This window comes from Bos grunniens, chromosome 17, assembly GCF_055505025.1.
Source record: "Bos grunniens cultivar Pamir isolate PY7600 chromosome 17, Bosgru_T2T1.0, whole genome shotgun sequence".
NCBI classification, from domain to species: Eukaryota; Metazoa; Chordata; class Mammalia; order Artiodactyla; family Bovidae; genus Bos; species Bos grunniens.
The window spans coordinates 70,075,062-70,102,423 of record NC_141181.1 but is presented as its reverse complement, the minus strand read 5'-3'; the positions used below and the strand labels follow the sequence as shown (position 1 = coordinate 70,102,423).

Below are 27,362 nucleotides of genomic sequence, written 5' to 3'. Positions count from 1 at the left end.
GCCAGGCCTGAGTTCTGAGGAGATGCAGCAGTTCTAAGCTATGCCAAAGCACAATTATTCTGCCTCTAGATCACATAGAATCTGAGGCCCGGGGGAGGAAAAGGAACAGCTCAGTAAACGAGGGGCAGAGTGAGGACTAGAACCCAGGACTGTGTACTTTCCCTTTCTCCGGGCAGCGAGGAAGGCAGTGCTGATTCGCTCAAACCACTCAAACATTTCCTTGCAGGAGGAGCAGAGCCTTGACCCAGTGCTGCGAGCTCCCCCGGGGTCAGGAAGCTCGGCCTCCCCAGGATTTCCTGTGTGTGGGAAAGAAACAGGATGAGTAGATAAATCCTCTGAGGCTTATTTGCAAGTGTGTGAAGACTTCTCCTTGGTGAATCTGCAGCAGCCCTGGCCAAGTGGAGCGACCCGCTGATGTGTTTTGTGCGTTTCTAAAAGTAATAAAAAAAGAATGACCTGCACCCATGAAGCACAAGGCTGGACATGGTAGGGAGAAGAGCGTGGGTCATTGTCCCTGCCCTTGAGAACAGCCTTGGTGTGCGTTCTCCCTGAAATGGACTTTAAGACAAGCATTTAAGAGCAAGTAACCTATCTTGGAGGTAATTCCAGGGCATCCTTGTAGGGGAAGGAAGGGAGGGTAGCCAATAAAGGGAACATTATCCAGGCAGTTGCTGTGATGGGAAACCAGAGCTCAGGAACTCTCAGAGACAGGGTAGAGGAGCCTCACTTAGTCCAACACAGGGGCGAGGGAGCTGGGATACCCATCCTTTGCTGATTGAGTTCTGAGGTGTGGGGGTGGAGGGTGGGGTGAGTGAGAGGGGTAGGAGCCAACTCTCAGGTCACTTCCGGCTTGCCTGCGTGCAGACCTCCAAAACGCTCCTGGGTCCAGAACAATGCCCTTCCCCAAAAGCAGCCTTTGTTGAATCCTGCAGCTGTCAGGGGGATATGGGTGGTGTCTGCTCCGGGGTCTGAACAGTAATTGGTTTTACACTCGCAGGAAAAGACAGACACAGGCCCAGGAGACCTGCCTCCCCTCCCTGTGTGAGGATGTGGAGGCTGTGTACAGTGCAGTAGTCGGGGCGTTTGCCTGTCCAGGTCCCCGTCACCGCTTTCTTCTCATGCTGGGGAACCACGTTGCCCACTGCCACACAGGCACCTGTCTGCCTGAACATCTGCGTCTTCCTCTTCTACACTCAGTGAGACCACATCTCCCAGCCTCCCTTGCGGTTAGGAGGGGTCATGTGACTAATTACCGCCAATGAAATGTGAGCAGAAGGGACGAGCATCTCTCACAGACTTAGGCCACTGAAAGCTTATAGGTTCCCTTCTGTTTCTCTTTCCCTCTCAAGGCGGCCTGGGAGGCCACGTGACGTGGGTGGTGGGCTGTCTTCTGTGGTCCTGGGAGGAAGATGGCATCACACAAATCACTATCGCCAGTTAGCTCTAAGGAGAGAGTTTAGGTGCCTTGGGCACTCTGGTGATCCAGGCCGAGGACACTGCAGGGGCAAAGGCCCTGAAGCAGGAAGAAGGAAGCCAAAGCGAGCCTGTGTGACTAGAGGTAATGAGCAAGGGAGAGTGGCTTCAGAGGAAGATGGCTTAAGATACAAGAGTGGCTTGTATCTTGATCCTTAGACAAGATTCACGGGTTTTGGGGAACAATTTAATGGGCATGGCCCAGACACCTCCTTGGCAGCCTCCTCACTCTTCCTGGGCGCAGAGCACCAGTTTAAGGAACCAGATTGTCAGACACTTCCCTGGTGGCCCAGTGGCTGAGACTCTGTGCTCCCAGCGCAGAGTGCTGGGATTCCATCCCTCCTCGGGGAACTAGATCCCACAAACCACAAGTAAGAGTTCGCATATCACAACCAAAGATCCCACATGCCGCATTTTCAATGAAGACTGAAGGTCTCGGATGTGGCAACTAAGACCCAGTGTAGCCAAAAACCCAAAATAATTAAAAATATGTTTTTAAAAAAGGAAACCAGATTATCCAAGAGGGGTCGAACCTAGAAACTCAGAATGTAGGTGTATGTGCGGTTTGGATGGTCATGGGGTTCACAGAGCCCCGTGTCTGGAGTCCCTTGTCCCAGAGTCAGCACCCCCTGCTTGGTCTGTGGTGGGGGAGGGGCTTTCCTGTGACCCACTTCAGAAGATTGTGGGTCACAAGGCCCGAATTTGGTGAGTCTTGAAATCAGCCGGCCCAGGCCCTCTGGTGACCCGGGTCTCTCTTATCATATCTAGAGAGATGACTCCAATATCAACGATTTAGGCTTTCCTTATGGGTTAGCCTGGGAACCACACCACATTGTTTGGTTAAACCTCGAGTACGGACGGACTTAATAATGAACTGTTGGGCCAGTGCTACTTGCTTGACCTCCAGGGCTGTCTTTTGCTGCCGCTCCCTCTCCCCCAGAGCAGTGTCCTCTCGGGAAATGCAGCTGACCAGGCTGCATCCGTGGGAAGGCCTGGCCCTGCTGAGGCTGCAGGAAATGACCCTCTTAGCAGCCACGAGCTGTGATCCAGAGGACAATGACAGGGGGACGGAAGCCTGTTTGTCCCAGCAAGCTTGTCCCTTTGGGTGTGTGCCAGCTGCTGGGAACACAGCCCTGATGAAGATTCAGTGGAAAAAAAAAAACAAAAACATTTTTAAGAGAATTAACAGACCCTCCTATGGGCTTTAGCCAACTTCAGAGGCGCTGAGGGGTTTTGTTTTCTTTATTGGTGTGTGTATGGGCATGTGCTTTAAAAACATAAATGAGACATAATCAAGAATCTAAGGTTTGGAAGGTCAGCTGTCCCACCCAAGCAGGAGGCCCCCGGTGGCATCTGTCTTCATGTGGCTGAGCCCCCCCTCTCCACACCGCTGTTAATCTCGTCACTTGGCTCTGGCCACTGTCTCCACCCCATCTCCACTTACGACCTAGAATCCAGAGAGTTCTTCTCAGACCCAAATCAGGTCAACACCTCTTGGGCTCTGCAGGCTGGCCCTGTCTCTCCACTTATCACCTGTAATGCCACCTCCTCCAAGGGGCTTCCTGGCCACTGTCTATGAAATGGCATCTCTCAACGGTGCTCTCTCATAGCACCTATCACACTGAACCCCATTCAGAATGCTCTGGCTTTTTACACATGCCAGGCACACAGTAGGCACTCAATTAATGTGTGCTAATCGACTGAATGTTTTTCAGTGGTTGTTGCATTCACATCAGAGTTGGCTGAGAGAAGCCAGATTTTACTGTATTTCAACTAACATTATTGAGTACAAATTGTGTTCCAGGACTGCGAGGCAACTCAATCAGGAATTCTGCTCATTCATTCACTTGTTCAGGAGCTTCCCCGGTGGTTCAGCGGTAAAAGAATCTGCCCGCTAAGCAGGAGGCATCCGTTCCATCTCCAGGTTGGGAAGATCCCCTGGAGAAGGAAGTACCTATTCCAGTATTCTTGCCTGGGAAATCCCATGGACAGAGGAGCCTGGTGGGCTACAATCCATGGGGTCGCAAAGAGTTGGACGTGACTGAGTGGCTGAACGATAACAACAAATGCATTTGTCCACTTGGAGGGGAGAGCCCTGAGTGAACAGTGACTCGGTCGAGGGGTGCAGAAAACTTCACAGGAGAGGGCATGTGAGGTGGGCTTTCCGTCAAAAGGAAAGCCAGGTGGGGTGGAGGAGGTTCTCTACCTGGAAGGAAGTGCAGAGGTTTGGAAGCTGATAGTGAGTGTGTTTGGAAAAGGAGAGAACTGTGGAGTGTGGAATTTAATTTATTCCGTCTTTGGATGCCCAGGAAAGGCTGGGACCTGGCAGCAGGGGAGGACACTCCACCTTGTTTAAACAATGAGATGGATGTGCGTGGCTGAGCTGAGAGACAAAGCTGTTCTGTGGAGGTCTTGAATGCCATGCTAAGTAGTCTGACTTTTCATCCATAGGCAACAGAATCTAATAAAAATAATCTGTTTTTTTCTCGGTGCATGGCTCTTGAGATCTTAGTTCCCTGACCAGGGATTGAATCGGAACCCTCAGCCATGAGAGTGTGGAGTCCTAACCGCTGTACCACCAGCGAATACCTCTAAAAATAATCACTTTGGGAAGTCTGTTTTAAGAGCCTAGATGTCATCAGCTCCTGCACTGCAGTTCTCTATCAATGCAGACAACCTCAGGATACTTCTAGAAAATATAGTGGCCCCATCCTGGAAGAGTCTGACTCTCTGTAAGTCAGGATTGGGGCCTGGTCCCTCTGATTTTTCACTTTTTCTCTGTGTTCTCATCATTCACGGGGTGTGGTGACTAGTGAGGCTCAGAGAGGTAAAGGCATTTGCCTAAGGTCATCCAGCCAGGCAGGGGCAAAAGGGGCATTTTGAACCAGGTCCTCCACTTTGTATCGGCAGCCTCCTCCGGACAAGCTCCTTTCTCCAGTTTTATTTTTCCCTGAATGCAAGAATCTGGGCCATGGCTGGGTCCGCCCGCCCCTGCGCTCCCTGTGTCTCCCGGCTCCCAGCCTCAAAGGTCAGGTATCTCCCAGCTTCCCGCGGGCATGTCCATTTATGGCTCTGTTGTTCCAAAATGTGGCCAAATTTATAAACTCCCCTTTCCCGGAGCCATGAAGCAATTTGTACGCAGAGTGCAGTGCGGGGGCAGAGCTGGGAGCTCCGTCCGAAGCCTGGACTTCAGCCCGGGGCCCGGGCCTAGTGAGCTCTGGCGTTGGAAGGGACCCAGACCCTCCCTGGGCCTCAGTTTCTCCACCGACAGAGCAAAGCAACTGGACTAGACCACTCCATAAACCCTGAGTCTAGACACTTCCAACTTACGGCTTACAGATGCCAATTCCTAAATCCCTGGGCCTGATAATTGTAAAAGGAGGTGTTGGAGGATGGAGTGCATGCAGCTTCTGGCCTCTTCCTTTGCATTGCTTTCTTTTTCCTGCTTGATTTTTTTTTTTTTTCTTTCTTCTTTTTTCCTTTTTTTGGGCCACACGTGGGATCTTTAGTTCTCCCACCAGGGATCAAACCCGAGACCCTGCGTTGGAAGCACAGAGTCCTGACCGCTGGACCACCAGGGAAGTCCCTATAACACATTGCTTTTTGCATCTGACTTTTTTTCTTAGCGTAACTGTTTGGACATTCATCCATCCTGGAGAGTATATTGTCTTTCTTTTTTTTTGGCTTCTCTTCCATTGTATAGATATTTTGCTTTCTAAAGACATTGTACAGACATTTTGCTTATCCATTTACCAGCTGATGGACAGTGGGAATGTTTCCAATTTGGGGCTATTGGGAATAACATTGCTATAAATGTTGGCACCCAAGTCTTTGTGTGGGCGTGTACTCTCAGGTCTCTTGGGTGGACACGATATTCCCAGCCTTTTAAAGCGCTGTGGTGTCCTCCACTGGCGGGACACATTCTGATGTTATCACCAGTCCCCTATCAGTGGACGCTTAGGATGTTTCCAAACTCACAAACCTTGCTGCTCTGAGCTGCTTCTTGCACCCATCTTTGGGCACGTGTGCAAGGAGAGAGCTGAGTCAGAGAGTATGTACAGTTTACATTTTTACAAATCGCTACCCCCCACCCCGGGGATAATCTTGCCTTCTTTTCAAATGAACAGGAAATGATGAAAGAGAGAGAGAATCTACTGTAAAGATATCACCCTCCCCACCCCACCCACTGAGCTTGAGGGACTGGACAAGGAGAGAAAAGGCTGCTTCAGGGGAAAAGTCCCCAGGACAGGGCAGTCCCAGGATGGCCGAGGCCAGGAAGGAGGAGGCAGAGGCTTGTATAGGGACTAGAATCCTTCCCCCTAAACTTCTCCTTTGCAGGGCAGGTAGGTAAAGAGCTCTCAGTTGCTGAGGGTATGCAGAGACTGGCCAGCCATGTGGCAGGGGCTATAAAGAAATTTTCAAAATCTGATGGGGGTGGGGTAGGGTGGGTACTTCCCTGGTGGCTCAGTGGTTAAGAGTCCACTTTCCAATGCAGGGGACATGGTTCAGTCCCTGGTTGGGGAACTAAGACCCCACATACCGTGGGACAACTAAGCCCATTCGCTTCACCCAGATAAGCCAGTGAGCTATGGCGACTGAGCCCACGTTCTCTAGCGCTCGTGCTACACAAGGAAAGCTCACTCACCACAGCGAGAAGCCCTAGTGTTACACTTAGAGAAAGCCCACATGCCGCAAGAAAGACCCAGTGCAGCCAAAAACAAAAAACAAAAAATTGATAAGGAACTGGGCTGCATGGCTTCTAAGACAGCCGTGTGGCTGTGGGACAAAGAATGTGGTAGATTTTTGCTAGTAAGGACCCTTGATTTAAACCCCAGCTCTGCTGTTTCCTAGCTCTGTGAGTGCGCTGAGTGCCTCCAGCCTAAATTCAGTGCCTCCAGCCTCAGTTCTCTTAGCTGTAAAATGGGGATATGATTCCATCTCCCATAGTCAGTGGGGAGATGTCAGTGATGTCATGTGGGTGGGGCTCAATTTTGGGACCTTTGATTTTGACTGTCTTGATCTTGTGATCATGGGCTAATCTGCCTCAGGAACGGGGCACTGGAGGGCAGTGACATGTGCCCAGTAGCCTCCAGAGAAGGAATGCCCTCAGCAGCCCTCACAGCCTGTATTTACATCTAGGTGCTCCCTATTCCAGCCATGTGACCTTGGGCAAGGATGTAATCTGTAGCTCAATGTCCTCATCTGTACAACAGTAACAACACCAACCTCATAGGGCTGTTGGGCATGGAGAATAGGTTAAAATTTCATGTGACAGAAAATCCCAAAATAACAGTGGCTTACCCAGGAATTGTTTCTGTCACCTCTAGAGATAAGCAGGCGAGAAATCCAGGGCTGGTGTGACAGCTCCGTGGAGAAGTTAGGGATCTAGTTACCAGCTCTTCCAACCTTAGTATATGGCTCTAATCCTCTCAATCCAACAGAGCAGCCAGGGATCCAGCTGTCACATCTATATTCAAAAAGGAACACGGAGGAATAGGGGGCAAAAGGGCAAAGAATACGAACCAGTCCTTGAAGGTTTCCGCCACTGTGTCCAGACCGTTCCACTTACGTCTTATGGACCAGAACTTTGTCAGGTAGCTACACCCATGGTAAGGGAGAGGGGAACAGATACAGGATAGACAGGGAACAGCGTTGTTTCCTCCAGTACCCAGGGAGCCATTATTCCAACTCCTGTCACCATAGATTTATCTTGCCTGGTCTAGAACTTTATACAAATGTCATCACACTGAACATTCTCTTGTATCTGGATTATTTCATTCCACATTATGTTATGAACTCCTGAAATTTTTTTTTTAAATCTCCCTCCATCCAGAAGGAGACATTCATCAACATTTGGTCTTTCATTAATTTCTTCCATCACTGAGTCACTCATTCAACAGATATTTCTTGACCCCTTACTATGTGGGGAGGGCTGGCCAAACACAATCATTCACAGCAAAGACTGATGAGCTCTGAGTCTCCCAGGATGTTCTCTGATCCCAAACTCTTTTGGCTCCAAATTATGATGGAGACAGCCCTCCTCTGAACTTCTCCAGTATTGAGGAGAATCTTCAGTAGGCAGAGGCCCCGTAGGCTATGTGGCTAGGAGTTGGAACTCTGGCACCCTGAGATGGGCACTTAGTAGGTGCTTAATAAACAGCAGCTGGAACTGTTTTCTTGGCACTAGCACAGGAGCCTTGTAAGAAGCAGAGCCCTCCTCTTTTCTAATTCTTCACTGGCCTTGTAAGGTAGGTACCGTTTTACCAATGAGAAAATGCTCAGAGAGGTGAAGAAACTCCCCTGAGGTGGCACAGCTGGCGAGTGGCTGGGTCGGGATTCAAACCCAGGTCTGTTGAGTGTGGAGGCCTGAGCTTCTCTGCTCTGGGCAGCCAGCTCATGGCTCCCTGTGCTTCCTTCGAACTTTGCCTCCCTCGAGGGAGAGCCCAGCGCTGTCATGGACAAAGGCTGCACGCATTTTGCTTTGCCATTCTTGTTGTCTTTCTCCCACTTGGGAGTCAACCCAGGGTGCTCTTTTGGCTCCAAAGCCAGGCGTGTCTGTTTCTGCTTAAAATCATGTTGGAGGGAGTAGGGAGGGCATAACTTGCCAGCGGTTCCTGCCGGTGTCCAACAGCTCATCCTGGGTGCTAGCCTAGATGGTTTCACAGCCATTTTCCCCACCCTCCACCTTGCTTCCTGGCGACTGTCACCTCGAGGCTGTACAGAGCTCTGCTTCTAAGCTTCTGCGGAGTGGCCCCAAATGGCTGCATTTTCCTAAGCGACATTTTCTAAGTGATGTGCACGAGATTACACATCTTGGTCGGTTGTTCCCAGTGTCCTAACTCACCCAGCCCACTCCTGTGAGTGAATGAGCCTTTCATTCGAACGGCTGGCTTTTAAAGGGCCCTTGCATCTGTTTTTCCGACCACAGAAAACCTATTAGAGAGGGAGAAAAAATGTCAAACAGTTAAGTTTTGTCCATGGAAGCAAATTTTCCAGGGAAGAAAATATGTCAATCTTGTGATATAATTGAGTGGCTCTCAAAAAATAAGTTTTCAGCATGAACCGTTTTGCAGAGGCTGGTTAAGCTGAAGTTCAATGTCCAAATGGTAGAGGTGGAGCTGCTGGGATAGGAGGAGTGGGGTGACAGCGGAATGGCTTCCTTCTAACTCCCTAGACACCCACATCTCTCTAAACTTGCTTCCGGGTGTGGAACCCAGTTTGAGAACCTCTGAGACTCAGAAGTTTGGGAACCTTGGGCCCGAGCCCTGGGGTCCTCACATGTGATTCGTGTGAGGGAGTGGGCTTCCCTGGACTCAGTTTTCCCATCTGGGAAATGGCACAGTTGTACTAAATATTTCCTAACCCTTCCAGTTCTAAAATTCTGTGTGACTGGGGAGAATTTAGTCTGAAGTACTGAACTGCTGGAATGTAGACTTTTTGAAAAAAGAAACAGAGTTCTCTTGTTTGAGGAGCTCAAGCAACAAACCAACTGCTATAAAAGCGTTTTCCAAGTAGAGGTGCTGTGGGCCTCCTTTCAAGAACTGATAGAAAAATGACCATTTACGTCATTATTTGAAAGTAGGAGGACTTCCCTGGTGGTCCAGTGGCTAAGACTCCCTGCTCCAAATGCAAGAGGTTCGATCCCTGGTCAGGGAACTAGAACCCAGTGCCTCAACTAAAAAATCCCACATGCAGCAACAAAGATGGAAGGCCCTTCAGGCTGCAGCTAAGACCCGGCACAGCCAAAAAAGTAAAATAAATAAATACATATATGGATACATTTAAAAAGACCATCTGAAAGAGAGGCTATTATATTTTTTAAAAAAGAAAGTAAAGTTGAATCATTATGCACCTTAAAATTATATAGTGCTGAATGTCAGCCTATCTCAATAAAACTAAGGGGAAAATGGGAATAATATTAAAATGCAAAAAAAAAAAATACTACTCAAGAAATATCACTCCCATAAATCAATCCAAAAAAAAAAGTCCCTAATGTATTATCTTATCCAGCATGTGGAACACTCTAAGGAAAAAAAAAAGTAGGCTAAAGATGCCCCCTGCTCTCCCATCTGTGTAATTAATTTGTCAGTAAGCCTTCCCTCATGCTCGGTATATGTAACGGACTAAGTAGGAAAGTATTTAGCAATGAAAAGTCAAAGTGAGCGTTAATGTAGAGAGTTACTAAGCATTAACGCTAGTGGTAAAGAACTTGCCTGCCAGTGCAGGAGACATAAGGGATGCAGGTTCAATCCCTGGCTTGGGAAGATGCCCTGGAGGAGGGCATGGCAGCCCACTCCAGTATTCTCACCTGGAGAATCCCATGGACTGAGGAGCCTGGTGGGCTAGAGTCCATGGGCTCACAAAGAGTCAGACACAGCTGCAGAGACTTAGCGTGCACAAACATTAATGCAGACAACTAAAAAATCAAGCATACACATACAACTGAAAGAAATAACTATTCTGCTTTGCTCTGACTGAGGGGTTTCTTGGAATACAGGACTTTGAGTGGCTAAAACCAAGAACATCCCAGGTAAACCAAGATGAGTTGGTCACCAACCTTACACAGCAGTTACTATGTGCCAGACACTGTTCTAAACATTTTTCACATTTTAACTCTTATAATTTGCATTACAACCCTATAAAGTACATACTATTAATACCTCCATTTTTACAGATCCTCAGGGAAAACTCAAGCTCAGAGAGGTTAAGTGGCTTTTCCAAGGTCACACAGCTGACTGGAGCCAGAGCCAAGATGAAAACCCACCCAATATGACTCTAGTGTTCCTAATTGTTACATCATATCATCTTTGCTCCTGAATCATATCTTTGGCACATGACAGAGCTGTGGCCAGCCTGTGACCAAGGCCAGTTGGGCATCAGGAGACTCAAGATTGGCTCTCTGTGGAATAATATTGAGCAGCCCCCAGCTTCTCTGAGTCCTGGCTTGCAGCTCGGTGAAATGAAGAGGCTGGTTTGGAATAGTGGTTTTCCTTTTTTTTTTTCTTAAGCAGGAGAGCTTGTCAGGCAATTGGGACCCCAATATATAAAACAGACCATAGTCAGGAAATTTATGTCTTCAGGGTTGAGCTGAAAATTCTTTAGAGTATATAGAATTCCTGAAATTCTGCCCCATAGCCTGAGGCTTCCAGAAGCTGAGTGTGAAAACTCGTGATTTAATTGCTCTCTAAGGACCTTTTAGGCTTTAAAATTAAATCCAACATTTAATTTAAACATTTTATTCGTTCACACTGCAAAAATGTTTGAGCAGGATAAGATTTGCCAGGTGCTGGTCCAGGCGCTGGGGCTTCAGAGATGAGGTAGAAAGGGTTTCTCTGCTGTCTTTCGGGGCCGCATAGTTCTTTGTTCTGTCCTGCGCATTGTCGAATGCTCAGCAGCATTCCCGACACCGGCTCGCAAGGCGCGGGGAGCACCTGCCCAGTTGTGACAGCCCAAGGTGCCTTCAGCCGATGCCAAATATCCCCTGGGGATAAAAATCGGCCCTGGTTATGAAGTACTGAGCTTAACTAATGAAGACCTCTTATCTCATGAGCTTGTATTCCTTCCCTGGGAAAGAGAAAGACAACAAACATATTTTTTGGAAAAAAGAAATGAATGGGAATTCGCTGGCAGTCTAGTGATTAAGACTGAGCTTTCACTGCAAGAGCACAAGGTTCAGTCCCTGGTCAGGGAACTAAAAATCCCACCATCCACATGGCACGGCTGAGAAAAAAAAAAAAAAGAAATTATCATAGAATGATCAATGTATGATGAAACTAAAATGAGAAGATAGGTGTTATTGAAGCACTTCTTCAGGGTGGGTTGGGTGGGCCAAGAAGATGTCTCTGAGAAGGTGATATTTGATCTGAGTGTTGAGCAGGAAGGAGCCAGTCACGCAAAGATCTGAAGGAAGAATGTTTTGGTCAGAGGAAGAGTGAGAGCAAAGGATAAGAGGATGGAGGGAACTTGGCTTGTTTAAAGAACAGAACAAAGGCAAATGTGGCAGGAGCATTGAGGATAAGGGGCAGGAGGGGAGAGGTGGGCTGAGCTGGGTGTGGAAGGCAGGTAGAGGTGGGGAGGATCAGATCATCAAGGGCCTCTTAGGCCAGGGGAGGGAGGTTTGATTTTATTTAAAATATAAGCATCCTCTATGTGCTCCTGGGCTGGTGCTGGGGGACACAAAGGTGAGTAAGATAGTTTATGTGTGAGCCCACAGAGGATGAGGCAATTAATTTTATCTGGTGTGAGTCTAGGAAGGCTTCGTGGTGGAGGTAACATCAGCGCTCACTTGAAGGATGAATAAGAACCTGTTATGCGTAGATAAAGGATGGTGGAAGTTGTTTAGTGCACCTTATGCAAGTGATTCTTTCTACACAAGTTGTTAAATAAATTGCTAACTCCTGGATCCTGTCCCTAGAGGTGCCAGGGCCCAGGAATCTGTATTGAGCCAGTACTGTAATGATTCTGATGCAGGTGGGGGGGAACTCCACTTTGATAACGGTGCTCCGTGGCTTTTGTGCCACTCATGTAGGGCTCAGTGGAGTATGAATGATGTCTTCTTCCAAGTGGAAAACATTCACTGTTCCGTCCTGTACCAGGATCAGGGATAGAAGACAAATGGAGAAGTACCCAGTTTCTGCCTTTCTAACACCCTCAGTTACTCACTTCTCTTGTATAAGGAAACAGAGATGTAGAGAGGAGGGGACTTCCCCAGTGGTCTAGTGGTTAAGACTTTGCCTTTCAATGCAGGGGTTGCAGGTTCAATCCCTGGTAAAGGAGCTAAGATCCTACATGCTTCATGGCCAACAAACCAAAACATAAAAGAGAAGCAATACTGTAACAAATTCAATAAAGACTTTAAAAAATGGTCCACATTAAAAAAAAAGTGTGTATATATATATATATATATCTTTATATATATATATGTGGAAGAAAGAAACTTAGAGAGGGTAAGTGTATATCCCCAGGGTCTCATGGGTGTTCCCAGGTGGTACTAGTGGTAAAGAATCTCCCTGCCAATTCTGGAGATGCAAGAGACTCAGGTTCAGTCCCTGGGTTGGGAAGATCCCCTGACGAAAGAAATGGCAACCCACTCCAGTATTCTTGCCGGATGAATCCCATGGTCATAGGAGCCTGGTGGGTTATATGGTCCATGGGGTTGCAAAGAATGGGACATGACTGAGCGGCTGAGCACAGGGCCACGCAGCTCAGAAGAGACCCATCTGGACACTGAATTCAGGCCTGTGGACTCCTAGTCCAGGGCTCTTCCCCTTCCACCAGCCACACTCAGGCCGCTCTTCCCTGGAGGAGATACCTTACAGGCCACCTGTGAAGCCAGCGTCCGCTGGTTGCAAGTCAGCCCTGACTCACCCAGACTGCCCTGTGTTAAGCCCCCAGGCCAGGAACAAAGGAGCCGAGGAGGAGCGTGTACACAGGGCACTACGTGCGAGGCTGGGAACGCGCAAGTGCCCTGAGTGTGGCTTGCTTTCCTTCCATCTCGACAAGCACTTAAATGTTCAGACCAGAGGAAATGTGTTGGCAGCTGTGAGATGTGTAGACAGGGGCTCTTGCAAGAACTGGCTGGTAGGAGGCAGGAGCCAGGGATGAGAGCGGGCCTGGCTGCTGGGAACGTGACTAAGAGCCTTCCTTCCCTGCAATCCAACTCTCTTTCCTTGTTAACGGGGTGTCTTTGCAGCTGGGGCTCCAATGGGTCTGGGTCTGGACATATGTAAGTGGGTCATAACGTGTAATTGGGTCAGAGTGTGTAATTGTGTGGGATTCCCTGGTGGCTCAGAGGTTAAAGCATCTGTCTGCAATGCGGGAGACCTGGGTTCTATCCCTGGGTCAGGAAGATCCCCTGGAGAAGGAAATGGCAACCCACTCCAGTATTCTTGCCTGGAGAATGTGTAAGTGGCTACACAGGTAAGAGGGAGAGTAAGCAGATGAGCAGGTGAGTATGTGACTGTGTTAGTACCTGAGAGGGTAAGCATGTAAAAGACACGAGCGCAAGAAGGTATGCATGCGGCATATAAGGAGGTAAACAGACAGGCTGGGAAGACTATAAGCATGTAATTGAGTAACTAGGTCAGGGAGTAAGTGTGTAGCTGTAGAGAGTCAGCAAACAAAAAAGTGATTGTGCAGGCTGGTCAGTGTGTAAGTGGGTACGTGCACAAACATGGGAGCGTTTGTGTGTGCCTGCCGAGAGACACGCAGCTTCCAGACACGGGACTGGTATGTACCAAGGTTGCTTTCAGAACTTCAGTCTGATTGTGGTTTCGGCCTGTCATCGGGTGAAGCGACAACATCTAAGACCCAGTCTGGAGTATTGTGAGCACAAAATAGCCTCAGGCTGTTTGGGAGATTAATGCTACTCACCGCCCTCGGCGGGCACACCGAGCCTCAGTGAGTCAGCGTGCTGCAGGGGTGATGCCCCAGAGTGGCCTCCCGTGTCCACGAAATGATTTCAGGTGCAACGAGGATAAACACTTTCCCCTATCATTTCATGTGCTTTAGAGGAAAAATTTAAAACTGGACATCCAAACTCGTGATTTCATTATGGCTCTTGGTTTTGGGAAGTGTTTATTACTTTTTTTAAAGATTTATTTTTAAAAATGTATGTATTGATTTCAGCTATGCCGGGTCTTAGTTGCAGCACATGGGACCTTTGCTCTTCGTTGAGGCATGTGGGATCTTTAGTTGTAGCATGCAAACTCTTAATTGTGGCAGGTGGGATCTAGTTCCCTGACCAGAAATGGAATCCAGGTCCCTGCATTGGGAGCTTGGAGTCTTAGCCACCGGACCATGAGGGAAGTCCCAAGTTCATTATTATTATCAATTTTTTTTTTTTTTGGTCATTACCATGCAGCTTATGGGATCTTGGGCTTCCCTAGTGGCTCAGATGGTAAAGAATCAGCCTGCAATGCAGGAGACATGGGTTCGATCCCTGGGTTGGGAAGATCCCCTGGAGGAGGGAATGGTGACCTACTCCAGTATCCTTGCATGGAGGAGTCCATGGACAGAGGAGCCTGATGGGCTGCAGTCCACAGGGCCACAAAGACTAAGGGATCATAGTTCCCCAACCAGGGACTGAACCCGTGGCAGTGAAAGTGAAAGTCCTCACCCCTCGACCGCTAGGGAATTCCCAGGGTGAGTTTAAATTGCTACTAGATATGTTTGAGTTTTGAAAAAGTGAGGTAAACTCAGTCCACAACTGGGGTCTATGCAGAGCCTGATCTGCCAGCAGCAGTAGCAGCAGCAAAGCAAGAGGCTACCGTAGCTCTCATTCCACAACCAGGCACTACTGGGTGGTCCCATCCATCACAGTGTCAGCAGCAGCACACGTGGAATCCGCTCAGTCGTGTCCAACTCTTTGAGACCCATAGACCATAGCCCGCCAGGCTCCTCCGTCCACGGAATTCTCTGGGCAAGAATACTGGAGTGGGTTGCCATTCCCTTCTGCAGGGGATCTTCAGCAGCAGCAAAATCGTGTTTCCCTGCTCTCTACCCGGTGGCATACGAATACCTACAGGGCTCAGCAGCTTCTGCCCACCCTGACCTCTGCCACAAGGTCCTCAATGACAGTAGATGACCCAGAATAGCACATCTTCTACCTATGGCACCAAAAGGAATTGAGCAGAAGCCCCAGCATCACGAGAAGAATGAAACAGGTAACAATAACATTACAAGGACTCGGAAAAATTAAGCTGTCATTGGAACTGAAGACCACAGAAATAGTCCAGAACCTATGCTGAAAAAGGGTGATTTCTAAAATACAAGATTTGAATAGGCTCAAGAATCTCCTAACAAAATAACCAAAATGTCCAGGATGCAATAAAAAATCATAGTTTATACCAAGAACTAGAAAAATCACAATTTGAATAAGAAAAGATCAACAGATGCTGATATCAAGATGGAGTAGATGTTGAAACTATTTGATAAGGATTTTGAAGCAGTTATCATAAACAGGCTTCGATAATAATAACAAATTCTCTGGAGACGATATTTTTTTTAAATGTATTTATTTAGGCTCTGCTGGGTCTTTGTTGCTACACGGGCTTTTCTCTAGTTGTGATGCTAGAGGACAGGGCATGTGGGATCTTCCCGGATCAGGATCAAACCCATGTGTCCTGCATTGGCAGCAGACTCCTCACCCCTGAGCCACCAGGGTAGTCCCAGAGGACAAATTAAAAAATTGAAAATCTTATGTTTCTCTGTTGGTGCAGTAGTAAGGAATCGCCTGCCAATGAGGCACACTGGTTTGGTCCCTGGTCCAGGAAGATCCCACACACCTTGGAGCGGTTAAGCCTGGGCACCTCTATTACTGACCCTGTGCTCCAGCGCCTGGGGGCCACAACTCCTGAGCCTGTGCACCATCGAGCCTGTGCTCCACAAGAGAAGCCACCCCAGTGAGAAGCCCGTGCGCCGCAACTAGAGAAAATCCTGTGCAGCAACAAAGACGCAGCCCAGCTGAAAATAAATACAAACAAGTCAAATGCTAATCTCGTAAAAAACAGAAAATCTCAACAAGGAAACAGAAATTATAAAAACAACCAAATAGCATTTCTAGAACTGAGAGATACAGTAACTAAAATAAAAACCTTGCTCGATGGGCTCAGTGGGGATGACAAAGAATAGAATTAGTGAACTGAAGATGTGTCAATAAAATTCAATCTGCACAACAGAGAGAATAAAGACTGAAAATATACGAAAAAATATATCTGATAAATGACTCTTACCCAATATATACAAAGAACATTTAAAACTCAACAATAAGAAAACAACCTGACTGGGAATTCCCTGGTGGTCTAGTGGTTAGGACTCCTGTGCTTCCACTGCAGAGGGCCAGGGTTCAATCCCTGGTCAGGGAACTAAGATTCCAAAAGCTGTGCAACCAAAAACAACCCCAAACCCAAAAACAAACAGACAAAATACCAACCAAACACAATCTGATTAAAAAATAGGCCAAAGATTTTAATAGACATCTCACCAAAGAAGACATAAAGATGGCAAAGAAGCATATGAAAAGATGCTCTACAACATATGTCCACATATAAAGCATGTTAAAGCAATAGTTAGATACCGTTCCACACTTAGAATGTTCAAAATCCAGAACATGGACAACATCAAATGCTGGATGTGAAGCCAAGGGAACTCTTGTTCATTGCTGGTGGGGATGCAGGATGGTACAGCGACTTTGGAAGACGGCATGGCAGTTTCTTACGAAACTAAACATGTTCTTACTATACAACCCAGCAATCACACTCCTAGGTACTTACCTAAAGGAGCTGAAAAGTTATGTCCACACAAAAACCTATACAAAGACTTTCTCAGAAGATTTACTCATAATGGCCAAAACTTGGAAACAACCAAGATGTCCTTGTGTAGAGAATGGATAAATAAATATGGTACACCCAGACAATGGAATACTATGCACTATTAAAGAGAAATGAGCTGTCAAGCCAGGAAAAGATATAGAGGGAACTTAAGTGCATAATATTAAGTGAAAGAGGCTAGTCTGAAAAGCCTATATACTGTATGATCTCCACTCGTGACATTCTGGAAAAGGCAAAACTATGGAGACAATAAAAATATCAGTGGTCATGAGGACTTGGGGGATGGGGGATGAATAGCCAGAGCACAGAAGGTTTTTAGAGCAGTGAAAATGATGCTATAATTTGGACACATGTCATCATGCACTTGTCCAAACTCATAGAACGCATGAAACACAAAGGTGACTGTGTAATTCGGGTGATTATGATGTGTCATCGTGGACTCACCAGTTGTAACAAACGTACCATTTTGTGGGGAATGTTGATAATAGGGGAGGCTGTGCACGTGTAGGGGCATGGAGTATGTGGGAAATCCCTGTTCCTTCATCTTGATTTTGCTTTGAAGCTAAAACAGTTCTTTAAAAAAAAAAGGATTAAAAAAACTGAATAGAATCTTGCAGATCTGTGGGACAATAACAGTGGACTTCACCTTTGTATTCTTGGAGTTTCAGAAGAGGAGAAAGGAGCTTCCCTGGTGGTCCAGTGTCTAAGGCTCTGTGCTCCCAGTGCAGGGGGCCCGGGTTTGATTCCAGGTCAGGGAACTAGATCCCTCATGCCACAACTAAGACCTGGTACAGCTAAATAAATAAAATATTTCTTAAAAGAAGTAGAGGAGAAAGTGTAGGATAAAAATGTTCAAGGAAATCATATTTGGTCATGTTCCAAATTTGGTGAAAGACATAAAAATATAGATACAAGGAGTCAAGTGAATCCCAAACAGGATAAATTCAAAGGGAGCCACAGCAAGACACCTCATATTTAAACATTAAAAAAAAAAAAAAAACAAAGACAAAGAAAAAAGGTTAAAAAGCAGCAGAGAGAAATGATGCATACTTATATAGGAATACCACCTTGGATCACAGCAGATTTCTCGCCTGAAGCCATGGAAGCAGGAGGGAAATGGCACAACATTTTTCCAGCACTGAAGAAAATGAGCTGGATCCAGTGAAACTATCTTGCAGGAGTGAAGGGGGAAATAAAGACATTGTCATATGAATGGAAACTAAGAGAACTTCTTGCTAGCAGACTTGCCACGGACGAATGGTTAAAGAATGTTCTCTCATCAAAAAGAAAATCATCACAGAAGAAGTCTGAAGCCTTTAGAAATGAAAGAACAATGGAATGGGCAAAAATAGAAGAAACCTATTCTTCACCTCACGATTTTAAACCATATTTTGTGGTTGAAGCAAAATTTATAATGCCATCTGATGTGGTGGTATTGGGAGGCAGAGATATTGAATAATATCCTCCACACTGAGAAGGAACGTTGAGGCTGAAAAATGAAGTAGGCAACTCCGTAAAGTCCAATTATGAAGTTTATTGTGAGTAACTTGCATACAGGTAGGAAGGATTGGGCGGATGCATGATCAGAGGCACTCACGGCTATATTTCAGGCCGCTGAGGGGTACTGGAAATTTGAATTTTACTACAGGTACAAATGAAATATGACCACTAGCGAGAAGCACAGTCACACCAGTGGGAACCAGGGGGTTTTTCCGACCCCTAGGAGGCTCGTGCCCATTAACCATCTGTGTTAGTGAGAGGCACTCTTCCGGGTTTCAGGTCAGATGAAAGCTGATGGGGAACTCCTCTGCTCTGGGCACGTTCCTTGGTGAGTTAGGCTACAGCTCATTCACGTGGAAGGCTGAGCTGACAAAACGTGAGTCTAAGAAGGAACTGACAAAGGGGAGTCCCAGTGGTTCTGCTGCAATGTACGTAGAAGAAATGCTTAAGACAGTTACATTTAAAAAGTGAGAGGGTGAAGGGATCTAAACCAAAGTATGGTTTCCAGGGACCTGCCTGGTGGTCCGGTGCCTAAGACTCTGGGCTCCCAGGGCAGGGGGCCTGGGTCTGATCCCTGCTTAGGGAACCAGATCCCACATGCGACGGCTGAGGGACCCCTCAGGCTGCAGGTAAAGACCCTGCGTGCCACAGTGAAGACTGAAGATCCTGAGCGCCGCAGCTAAGACCCAGAGCAGCCAGGCAAATAAATAGTAAAAAAAAAAAAAAAAAAAGTATGGTTTCTACATTTCACACAGCGTGGTAAGCATCGACACCAGTGTGCTGTGATGGATTACACAGTGATACCGAGAACCAGTATTAGAAAAAAACCCTATGTATACATTTATACATACTGCTGCTGCTGCTGCTAAGTCGCTTCAGTCATGTCCAACTCTGTGCGACCCCGTAGACAGCAGCCCACCAGGCTCCCCTGTCCCTGGGATTCTCAAGGCAAGAACACTGGAGTGGGTTGCCATTTCCTTCTCCAATGCATGAAAGTGAAGAGTGGAAGTGAAGTCGATCAGTCGAGTCCAACTCTTAGCGACCCCATGGACTGCAGCCTACCAGGCTCCTCCATCCATGGGATTTTCCAGGCCAAAGTACTGGAGTAGGGTGCCATTGCCTTCCCCAATTTATACATACATGTGTATATAAATGTATATTCATACATACATTTATTATACAAAGCAATATACTAAAAATATTATAACTATGTCACATTTGGAACTCTAAAAATAATACCTAAATGCTTAGGTAACCCACATGAAGGCAGTAGGAAGCAACAGAGGATGAGAAATAGAAGGAAAAGATAGAAATACGTATAAAATGGCACATTTAGGCCATAACACATCAATAGATACTTTAAATTTTTTTAAAAATTTAAAACTTTTATGTATTTATTTTGGTTGCGCTGGGTCTTTGGAGCTGCGGGAGGAGTTGTGAGCGTTGCAGCGCTCGGGCTTCTCATTGCGGTGGCTCCTCCTGTTGAGGAGCACAGGCTGTGGGGCACACAGGCCTCAGTAGCTGTCGCTCATGGGCTTAACTGCTCCACAGCCATGTGGAATCTTCCTGGACCAGGGATCAAACCCATGTCCCCTGCATTGGCAGGCAGATTCTTATCCACTGCACCACTAGGGAAGTCCATCAATAGTTACTTTAAATGTAAATGGTGTAGATATACCAAATAAAAGAGACTGGCAGAATGTATAAAAAATTATGATCCAACTTAGGGAATCTAAGGAATTCCCCTGACTGTACACCATTTAGGATCAATAAGCCATTTTGATACATTACTATTAACTAAAGCCCTTCCTTGGTAGCTTGGATAATAAAGTGCCTGCAATGCGGGAGACCTGGGTTCAATTCCTGGGTTGGGAAGATCCCTGAGTTGGGAAGACCCTCTGGAGAAGGAACTGGCAACCCACTCCAGTATTCTTGCCTGGAAAATCTCTTGGACAGTGGAGCCTGGTGGGCTACGGTCAATGGGGTCGCAAAGAGTTGGACACGACTGAGCGACTAACACTTTCACTTTTCAAAGCCCATAGTTTATTTAGATTTTCTTAGTCCTTCTTCTGTTCCAGGATCCCATCCCGGAGACCACTTTCCATTTAATTGTCATTTCTCCTCAGGCTCCTTTAGGCTGTAAGTTTCTCATAATTTCCTTGTTGATGACTTTGACAGTTTTTTTTTTTTTTGGCTGAGCCGCATGGCTTGTGGGATCTTAGTTTCCTGACCACGGATTGAACCTGGACTCTCAGCAGTGAGAGCTCGGGGTCCTAACTGCTGGACCGCCAAGGAATTTGCAACCTAGACAGTTTTCTTAAAACTTTTTGGCCTTGCCATGCAGCATGTGGAATCTTAGTTCCCTGACCAGGGATCGAAACTGTACATTCTGCATTGAAAGTACAGTCTTAACCACTGGCCCACCAGGGAAGCCCCAACTTTGGCAGTTTTGAGAAGAACCGGTCAAGTATTTTGGAGTCTGCTCCAAAATGGATACTGGATTTGTCCAGTGTTTTTCTCATAAAACCAGGTTATCGGCGGGGGCTTGGGTGGGAGGGGTGGGGAGAAACCTCAGAGCTCTCCATTTTTCCATGACATCATATCAAGCACACGGGCTATCAATGTGATTGATGACTGTTGATGTTGGCCTCGATCACCTGGCTGACGTAATGTTTTTTAGGTTTCTCCATCGTCAAATTATACTTTGTTCCTCTCTCCATATTGTACAATTTGGAAAGAAGTCCCAGTGCACAGGCTGGGCCTATTAAGGGGAGAGTTATGCTCCCCTGCCTTGAGGGTAGAGTAGCTACATGAATTCTTTGGAATTCTTTTGTGTATTAGTTTCCTCAAGCTGCCATAACGAATTACCACACGCTAGATGGCTTAAAATCAGATACGTATCCTCTCAGAGCTCTGGAGGCTAGAAGTCTGAGGTCGAGGTGTCTACGGGGCCATATTCCTCTGAAGGGACCGGGAAGGAAATGTTCCTTGCCTTTTCCAGCTTTCTGGTGGCCTCAGGCATCACTTGGTTTGTGGCAGCAGGACTCCAGTCTACCGCCACCTGGTCATCTTCTCTGTGTATCTCTATGTCCTTGTTATAAGGACACCAGTCGGGACTTGCCTGGTGGTCCAGTGGCTAAGACTTGTTGCTCCCAGTGCAGGGGGCCCTGGTTCAATTCCTGGTCAGGGAACTAGATCCCACATGCCGCAACTAAGAGTTCTCATGCTGCAACGAAGACCCGTTGCAGCCAAAATTTTTTTTTTTTTAAAGGACAGCAATCATTGGATTAGGGGCTCACCTTGAATCCAGTATATCTTGAGATCCTTAACTAATCACACTTGCAAAGACCCTATTTTTGAATAAAATCACATTCTAAGTTTCCAGGAGACCTGAGTTTTGGGGACACACCCTTCAGCCCACTCCATCCAATGTGGGATATCTCGTCTCTGGCCCTCATTAATTTATTCAATCATTTATATCATTATGAATTAATGGCTGGACTGGAAGAAACACAAACTGGAACCAAGATTGCCGGGAGAAATATCAATAACCTCAGATATGCAGAGGACACCACCCTTATGGCAGAAAGTGAGGAGGAACTCAAAAGCCTCTTGATGAAAGTGAAAGTGGAGAGTGAAAAAGTTGGCTTAAAGCTCAACATTCAGAAAACGAAGATCATGGCATCCGGTCCCACCACTTCATGGGAAATAGATGGGGAAACAGTGGAAACAGTGTCAGACTTTATTTTTCTGGGCTCCAAAATCACTACAGATGGTGACTGCAGCCATGAAATTAAAAGACGCTTACTCCTTGGAAGGAAAGTTATGACCAACCTAGATAGCATATTCAAAAGCAAACATATTACTTTGCCAACAAAGGTTTGTCTAGTCAAGGCTATGGTTTTTCCAGTGGTCATGTATGGATGTGAGAGTTGGACTGTGAAGAAGGCTGAGCGCCAAAGAATTGATGCTTTTGAACTGTGGTGTTGGAGAAGACTCTTGAGAGTCCCTTGGACTGCAAAGAGATCCAACCAGTCCATTCTGAAGGAGATCAGCCCTGGGATTTCTTTGGAAGGAATGATGCTGAAGCTGAAACTCCAGTACTTTGGCCACCTCATGAGAAGAGTTGACTCATTGGAAAAGACTCTGATGCTGGGAGGGATTGGGGGCAGGAGGAGAAGGGGACGACAGAGGATGAGATGGCTGGATGGCATCACTGACTTGATGGACGTGAGTCTGAGTGAACTCCGCGAGTTGGTGATGGACAGGGAGGCCGGGCGTGCTGCGATTCATGGGGTCGCAAAGAGTCGGACACGACTGACTGACTGATCTGATCTGATCTGATTTTTTTTACTCTGAGTCATAATCCAATGCTACTTTAACTTTTTGCTCAAATTGTTTCAGCTTTGGTCATTAAAAGCTCCTTCAGTTGGTTCCTGTGATAGTATTATTATTAGGAGCACTTCCTTGCTCTCTAGCAGTACAAGATACTCCAGACTCATCTTGTATATTTCCTACTCCAGTCTTAGAATCAGCCATTTCTCTAAGGAGCCCTGGTTCCTTTTATTGGGGAATGGCATTAGAATCCAAAATCTGGGCATTAGGCCAGATTCTTAAGGTTTCTGGAGTGTCATTTCTTTTAGGCCCTCTCAGCTGACAGAGCGAAAAATGTTTTCCATATATATAACACATACACATATTAAACACATTTATTACATAACAAATACTATTGTTATATAATAACACTAAAATAAGTTGCTTCTGTAGTGTCTGACTGTGCAACCCTATGGATTGTAGCTTGCCATGGGATTCTCCAGGTAAGAATACTGGAGTGCGTTGCTATGCTCCCCCCTCCAGGGGATCTTCCTGACCCAGGGATCGAACCCATGTCTCTTACATCTCCTGCACTGGCAGGCAGGTTCTTTACCACTAGTGCCTCCTGGGAAGCCCATTATATAACAGGAGTGAATGATAATCGCGCAGTTGTGTCCAACTCTTTGCGACCCCATGGACTGTAACCTGCCAGGCTCCTCTGTCCATGGACTTCTTCAGGCCAGAATACTGGAGTGGGTTGCCATTTCCTTTTCCAGGATTACATAACATATGTATATATATATATATATATATATATTAAAATTTGAAGAAGGCTGAACACCAAAAAATTGATGCTTTTGAACTGTGGTGCCAGAGAAGACTCTTGAGAGTCCCTTGGACTGCAAGGAGATCAAACTAGTCAATCCTAAAGGAAATCAACCCCCAGTATTCATTGGAAGGACTGATGCTGAAGCTGAAGCTCCAATACTTTGGCCACCTGATGCGAAATGAGGCTGGGAAAGATTGAGGGCAAAAGGAGAAGGGAGCGGCAGAAGATAAGATGGTTAAGTAGCATCAGTGAATCAAGGACATGAATTTGAGCAAACCTTGGAAGACAGTGGAAGACAGAGGAGCCTGGCATGCTATAATCCATGGGGTTGCAAGGAGTTGGACACGACTTAGCGACTGAACAGCAACAAAGTGGTGGTTCTGAGATTCAAAGAGGGACCGTTCTTTTGGCTTGGAAAATCCTTCTCCACTCCCAGACCACGGCTTTGACCACTTGACCATTCCTGCCCTGGTCTTTACCCAGAGGGCTTCACTAGTGTCTCACTGCTTCCTACTCCTCCACCTCCAACTCCTTGAACCTCAAACTGAACTCATTACTTTCTTCCTCAAACCTGCACTGAATTCTTTATTTACTCTTTCGAAAGGGGCAACCTTTCTCCTATCATGCGTGCCCACCTCTGCTTCCTCCATATCTGGTCAGTTATCCAGCCTGTGAATTAACCCTGATGTCTCTTCCTCCTCCTCTCCATTACCATGGCTGCTCCTAAGGGCAGAGTCTTTCTAATCTGCCCGGGACACTCTGGACTTGGTGCTTCAGACAAACCATGCTCTTTCATGCCTTTGCACCTTTGCATTAACTGTTCTCTCTGCCGGGTTGTACCCGTCCCCTCATTAACTGCCTGGAAAATTCATAATTATCTTTTAAAATTCTGCTGGGGCATCTGGAAAGCTTTGCTTATCTTCTGTTTATACTCTTGCTACTCAAAATGTGGTCTGCAAATGACCACACTTTGGAACATCACTGGGGAACTGGTGAGTGAGTGAAAGTGAAAGTTGCTCAGTCATGTCCGACTCTTTGTGACCCCATAGACTATACAGTCCATGGAATTCTCCAGGCCAGAATATTGGAGCGGGTAGCCTTTCCCTTCTCCAGGGGGATCTTCCCAACCCAGGGATCGAACCCAGATCTCCTGCATTGCAGGAGGATTCTTTACCAGCTGAGCCTCAAGGGAAGCCCAAACTGGTAGGAATGTAGAATCTCAATTTCTGTCTCAGACCTTCTGAATCTACATCCGCTTTTCAAAAGATGCACAGGGGATCTGTGTGCAGGCTGGACTTTGAGAAGTGTCATATACCACTTCTGACCCTGCCCTTCCATTGTGACCTGAGGTGCATTTTTGGTAATTACTTGTGTCCATTTTCCCCTCAGGACTGTGAATTCCCTGAGGTCAGGGTCAGGGTTCATGCCCCATTCAGGGGTCAGTCCAAGCCTTGGCAATTAATTGGTTGAACCCTCAGGGTTCTTTAGATCTGGTCTGAGCCCAGTGGCAAAAAAGAATTAAGGACGTAATGTTCTTTTCGAACATTATTTTACTTTATTCTCACAAAAATATTATCAAACAATGCATGTGTGTGCATGCTGAGTTGCTCAGTCATATCCAACTCTTTGCAACCCCCTGGACTGTAGCCTGCCAGGCTCCTCTGTCCTAGGAATTTCCCAGACAAGAATACTGGAGTGGGCTGCCAATACCTTCTTCAGGGGATCTTCCTGATCCAGGGCTCGAACTGGAGTCCCCTGCATCTCCTGAATTGGCAGGCAGATTCTTTACCACTGAGCCATCTGAAAACTGCCAAACAATGCATATGGCCCCACTTCTCCTACACCCCCCAACTTAGGATGAATTCACAGAAGAATCAAATGGAAAAATGAACAAGGGTTAATGTTTAAGACTGTTTATACTTATAAAAAATTAGAAAGGATTTAATTGTCCTATTTTATGCAGCCATTAAAAATGGTGTTAGGACTTCCCTGGTGGTGCCATGGATAAGAATCTGTCTGCCAGTGCAGGAGACATGTGTTCAATCCCTGGTCCGGGAAGATTCCACGTGCCACGGAGCAATGAAGCCCGGGTGCCACAACTACTGAGCCTGCGCTCCAGCACATGCAAGCCACAACTACCGAAAGCCGCGCATCTGGAGCCTGTGCTCCACAACAAGAGAGGCCGCTGCAACGAAAAGCCCAGGGGCCACAAGGAAGAGGAGCTCGCACTCATCGCAACGAGAGAAAGCCCATGCAAAGCGACGAAGACCCAGCACAACCAGGAAATAAATAACATTTTAAAAAGGAAAACATAGTGTTATGTGGGAGCTCTCTGGTTGTCCAGTGGTTAGGACTCAGTGCTTTCACTGCAAAGCCTGGGGTTCTGTCCCTAGTCCGGGAAGTATGATCCTGAAAGCCATATGGTGTGGTGACAAACAAGTGTTATGTGACTATATACAGAAAAGTAATATTCATAATATAAAGACAACTTTCTAATTTAAAAATTATGTATAAATTTGACAAATTCATACATATATATACATAAAAATATATTCCTTTTCAGATTCTTTTCCTTTATAGGTTATTGCATAATGTTGAATACAGTTTCTTGTGCTGAATAGTAGGTCCTTGTTGGTTGTTAAAAATTATAGTTTATGTCTCCATTTTTTAATCATTATAAGAAACTGAACACACAATATGATGTTGTGCCATGTTCTTTTAGGTCATTTCAGTCATTTGAAGTTAGTATTCAGTTCAATTTAATGAAATTCAAATGAACAATTTGAAGTTAGTATTTAATAGCTGTATGTTGTGTATGGCTTGTGCATGCAGATATTCTAATTGTTGAGCTCCATGTATTAATTTTTTTAGTTTCTCGTTTATTTGTTTCTGGCTTATTTTTTTTTTACTATTTTATGCACTATTGCTCTGCATTTAAATCTAAAATTAAATCAAGAAAACACAGCTACCACTATAAAATCACTGGCAAAATTATGTAATGCTTGTATTGTTTTATAATGACATGAGAAAATTCTTTGTGTATGAGAAGTGTGTCTATCCATTATTAGTCACATGTGGATAACATTCGTGTATTTGAAAAATACATAGAACTCACAAAAAAAATTTTTTTAACAAATTCAAGCACCATAGACTTATGTTGGTAAGCATTAAAAGTAACAGTCTGTTCCCCAGCATCTGTTAACTGATGGGCTTTTCTCACTGATTCTTCTGAGTCATTCCCAACAAGGGTACTTGTCCTCGGAGGCCTGATGTCTTCGGAGCCAAAAAGAGATCGAATTCCATTCAGAAGCAAAGGAAAGCTTTATAGTTCCATCAGAGAATTGAGAGCTAGGAGTGTTGGACTCTACGTAGCTCCCGCTCCTTCTCAGGCTGCGAGGGGGATGCTTTCTAGAGTTCTTATCTGTAGGGAAGCGGGGAGCTCAGGGCTCAGCGTGTCGAGTGCACTGTCTCTGCACACGGCCCGCCGCCGCCATCTTGAATTGCCTGTGGCGCGCAGCCCTTCTGCTGAGCTGAGATGTTGAAGCAGCCATTTCGCATCAGAGCTCTTGTCTGAAGTGCTGTGTGGGTGCGGGCTGCTGCATGCCGCCCTGCTATGAGCAAGTAAAACTAGACCAAGTACAAAGGAAAAAGAAAAGGTTAGACTTTATTACCCAGATTCTATTTTATTTCCTAGGAACTGTTAATGGGCTTTGCTGGTGACACTTTCTTCCTCTTAGAACTTCTGGTACACAACATTGTGAAGCAACTACACTCCAAAAAAAAAAAAATTAACGCCCCCCCCCCCACAAAAATGAGAACTTGTTTTTCTGCCATTTGCTTTCTTTAATATTTTTCCAAGTCCTTTCACATGTCTACCTTGATTTTTTCAAATGGCAACATCATTTAAAGGAGTATAA

General features: G+C 46.1%; 1 long non-coding RNA gene across 1 annotated transcript; it reads left to right on the top strand.

The window, feature by feature from the left end:
* The first annotated feature begins 1,375 nt into the window (after positions 1 to 1,375).
* On the top strand, positions 1,376 to 26,434 carry LOC147355772 (uncharacterized). The gene is made up of 2 exons (XR_015144769.1): positions 1,376 to 1,558; positions 25,409 to 26,434. It is a non-coding gene; the product is annotated as an uncharacterized LOC147355772 (long non-coding RNA).
* The last annotated feature ends 928 nt before the right edge of the window (positions 26,435 to 27,362 follow it).